This window comes from Antedon bifida (assembly GCF_963402885.1).
Source record: "Antedon bifida chromosome 1 unlocalized genomic scaffold, ecAntBifi1.1 SUPER_1_unloc_2, whole genome shotgun sequence".
In the NCBI taxonomy this organism is placed as follows: domain Eukaryota; kingdom Metazoa; phylum Echinodermata; class Crinoidea; order Comatulida; family Antedonidae; genus Antedon; species Antedon bifida.
Window position 1 is genome coordinate 277,501 of NW_027616264.1, and position 5,000 is coordinate 282,500.

Below are 5,000 nucleotides of genomic sequence, written 5' to 3' on the forward strand. Positions count from 1 at the left end.
CAGCGCGTATGAATCGAAAATCTTTAATATGGTTAATATGGTTAATATGGTTAATATGGTTAATATGGTTAATATTGTCGTGGTTCGGGAATCCTTAATATTGATTTGCTAGGTTTAGACCATTAAGGTTTGGTTTGTGAAGCCATGTATCCCATGCAACAAAACAATACGCAAGATGAGGCTGCATTTACTCTGTATCATTTATTTTTCTAAACAGGAACAAACCCTGGATAAAACAACGTCATAATTATTATTTTTCCAGCAGTGTAATATAATTCAACAATAAAAACAATCACAAGCAAGCTTACTATAATATGGTCACTTCACTAATTATCAATTAGTATTACTGTATATAACATTAGTATTACTGTATATAACATTTAACGAACTTATACCTGGATCCAATACACCAATTTCATACTACTAATCACATCAACCTGGTAAGTTATCCAATTAACTTCAACATGGTATGTGATACAACTAACTTCAACATGTATGCTATCTAATAAGACAAAGCTGTATATCAAAGAGAAATTATAAACAGTGAATTCATTGTCGTTACAAATAATGAACGATAACAACTTAACTCGGTTATGCACATGGAGTAATACTGTAAAACATTATGGTTGTATAGAAAATAATTATCTACTCACAGTATTGGCGAGAATCCACACTTAAAAGAAATACAGTATATAACATGTCTTACTCAGACAACAACTAAAACAACTTCTGCAGAACCAACGCTCACGCAGCCTATTCGATATAATCATTCACCTGATATGCAAATACGCCCGCGAATACCAGTAGTGAACAATAGCAATGCAATGCAATATATTGCGCCACCAATAATGTAGGTATAAGAAACTTCGGAAGCTTTCCGATCCATTACAATTTCCCCGCTTGGATGCCCTTTTGACCCAAAAGGAGCGAAACAAACAAATTTATTTTTGAAGAGTGGACATGGGTAAACGATATCGATTTTTGTGAACACCTTTTGTAGAACGAGATGATCGCCTTGGAATTACTCCCGAATCATCACGCTCAACATCTATTTGTTTATCAGAATTCACATCTACAACAATCTTAAAACTTTCAACATCATCGTCAGATTCAGACTCACAACTTTCATCTTTATAGTTTACATCCGCTTCTAGACCATCATACGGCAACCACTCATTCCAATCAAAATGTACCGGTTCTTCCACCACACTCCTAGGATCTGATCGCAATCGTCTGCGGTTAACATAATTCAAAGGACCCCCAACTGCAGAGCGGATACCAAAAACGTCTGCTTCTTTGTTAATAGTCTCAACAATATATGAGTGCTCCTCGAACTTATTAGCCAATTTATGTCTAGTATTAAAATGTCTTCGGCGAAGTAAAACCCGATCACCAATTTCTAATATTTCCTTCGGAGAACAAGACTTATAACGATGCTCTTCTTTAGCTGCTGCTGATTTGATTCTACGTGAAACCACTTCATATGCCCTCTTCATGAGATCAGCTTCTTTAGTCAAATAATCCTCAGACCAATCTTGTTCCGCACCTCCAATAAAGTGATCTAATGGAATTAATGGTTCACGACCAAACATAAGAAGATACGGTGTTACACCTGTAACGGTATGAGGGGTGGAATTATACATAAACACAATATGCTGCAGCAATTCGGGCCATTTGTGTCGATCTTTCGGGCTTAAAGAACGCAATAAACTGCATAAGGTCTTGTTGAAACGTTCGCACTGCCCATTACCTGCAGGCCAATACGCCGTAGTGCGAGATTTTGTCATGCCATAAAGACTACATATACCTCGAATAATTTTACCCTCAAAGGATCTACCTTGATCCGAATGTAACCGTGCTGGCACACCATAATGGGAAAACCAATTATCTCTCAATACACGAGCCACTGTATCAGCCGTCTGATCTTTACATGGGACCGCTAGTGAAAACTTACTAAACACATCAGTCATAACAAGAATGTCCTCATAGCCTCCCTTTCCACGATCCATCTTTAAGAAATCTATAGCAAGAATCTCTTCGGGACGAAAGGCTAGAATATGACGAAGAGGGGGTTTGACCGTTGGTGTAGGGACTTTACTAGATACACAACTAAAACACTTGGAAATATGCGTACGTACATCACCGTTCATACCTGGCCAGAAACATCGACGCTTTAGAAGTTGTATAGTCCGTTGAACTCCTTGATGAGCCCATTTATCATGACATAAATCTATAAAAAGATTGCGCAAATTAGTAGGCACTAACAATTGATGAATTTTACCATGGATATCTTCATTGATCTCTCTATACAGAACTCCACAAATCTCTCTATAACTTGTCCACTGTCTCAACCAGCCCAACATTCTAGAATTATCTGTATTGTAGCGGTCACCAGGACACCATTTTTCCATCCATAATTTCCAGATTTCTCCCAATTCCCTATCTTTCTTCTGACATTCTGCCAACTGCTCATGAGAGTAAGAAGGAAAAATAGACAATGCCTTGTTAATACTACGTGATGATTGATCAATTTCAATACATGGTTTACACTTATTAATTGAGGGATGAGAATCAACATATATATTAAGACATGAAGCGATAACTCCTAGATCTGACTTAAAATCTGTACACACGCTAATCGGACGACGACTTAAAGTATCGGCACATTTGTTGCTAGAACCTGGCTTATATTTGATTTCAATATCGAACATAGCTAACTGAGAGACCCATCTCATTTCTGTAGCGCCAAGCTTTGCAGTTTTTAAATGCGCTAAAGGATTATGATCAGTAAAAATGGTAACCTTTGAACCCTGAATGTAAGAAGCGAATTTATCCACCACTGCCCATTTTAGCCCCAACAACTCCAACTTAAAACTCGATAAATCAGGGTATCGGCATTCAGCACCACGAAGACTTCTACTTGCATAAGCAATTGGATGAAGAGAACCATTAGAGTCCTGCAACAAGCAAGCACCTAAACCTTTCAAACTGGCATCTACTTCAATAACAAATGGTTCATCAAATTTGGGATATACAAGAACTGGGGGTTTAGTTAAAGCATTTTTTAATTCAACAAATACAGCTTCTTCAATTTCAGTCCAACGAAACCTGTAGGCCTTCCCCGCTTGTGTGTCAGACAACCGGGTTACCAAATGCAAAGGCGCAGCAATTTTGGCATAATTACAGATAAACTTTCGATAGTATGAAGAGAGTCCCAGAAATGATTTAAGTTCAGTAATGCTTTTTGGCGTTGGCCAGGTCAGTATCTTTTCTATTTTCCCATAGTCTACAGCAACTCCAGCAGATGAAATAACATGACCCAAATAGGTTACCTCCGTCTTAAAGAAATCGCACTTCTTGCCCTTAACCTTTAACCCATACTTAAACAATCTAGACAACACATTTTCTAATCTAGATAAATGTTGTTTAAACGAAGAAGAAAATATCAAAATGTCATCCAAGTACAACACAATCTGAGTCAAATTCATGTCGCCTAATACATATTCCATTACACGTTGAAATGTTCCCGGGCTATTAGACAGACCCTGCGGCATACGAACAAATTCATACAGTCCCCAAGGAACCCTAAATGCAGTTTTATTAATGGATTCGTCTGCCATTATAATTTGGAAAAATCCATGAGATAAATCTAAGGTAGAAAAATAACAAGACCCAGTGAGTACTTCTAAAACCTCATCAATGCGTGGTAGGGGAAATGAATCTTTCAACGTTTGGAAATTCAACTTCCTATAATCAACGCACATGCGCAAAGACCCGTCTTTCTTTTTGACCAACACAATGGGACTTGCAAATTCGCTCTTGGACGGCCTAATTATTCCCTGGTCTAACATTTCTTGTAACATAGACTTAACACTTGATATAGAATGAGGAGGAATACGACGATATGGTAGTCTAATTGGAGTTTCATCTTTTAAATTGATAACATGAGGAATAACATCACACTTTCCAACATCAAAAGCACTATGAGAAAAAACATGATTATATTTGGACAATAGGTTAGTCACTAGTTGAGTTTCCACACAATCAAGGTTACCGTTGATAATTACCCCAGGCGGTAACTGCTGGCTCTCAGAATTTAACTCGGTACCACAAAAAGAATTAGAATAAGAGTGATTAATGTCATATAACTTACGCACAGAACCGACGGATACAAGTCGACTTTGGGTGTGGTCACTAAATTTACAATCATCAATATCAGATTTTACACTACCGTCAACAATGTCTGAATGTGAATCACAAGGAACAGTCACGTCAGAATGTTGCAAAGAAACTAAGATACTTGATTCATCCTCATCTACTTGCAAAAGAATTTCAGCCTTTCTATTCCATGGAGCATCAACATGTGTAGCTGTTACCTGTGAAAGATCACGTAATAGATGGAAACCTTGTAATTCGCGTAAAATGTTACACCCAATCAAAACAGGATATTCATTACTATGATTAGTTACAGTGACAGCATCTGAAACTACCAAAAAGCTACCAGTTAACTTTTGTTCACCTATAACAATGGGAATTTCTACATATCCTTCGATTGGAACCTCCACCCCACAAACACCGATAACATTCATGAAAAGTCCATTAACAGATCCCAGCTCTCCAACAATTGACTTTAACTGCTTATTATAGACCGATGACGGAATTATTGAAGCTTCAGCCCCTGTATCCAAGATACAACCTAACTCAGTTGAGCCTATTCTAACGATAGTACATGGACTTCTGGCTACTAATTTATCTACTAAAACAGCATCGGAACATTTCAAGGATTGGGCGTTAGACATATTTCCATTATTGTCCGTGGCAACAACAGGGATATGAACTTCACGTTCAACATTACCAGTTGGAATTGGATGATTGGCTTGTGACTTAGAAACAGTATTAATTATATCTTGAGTAGGCGTATCTGAATCACTACGTTGGATACCCGGAGTATTAGAATTACTACTACGATTCTTATGTGGACATGCATATGAATAATGACC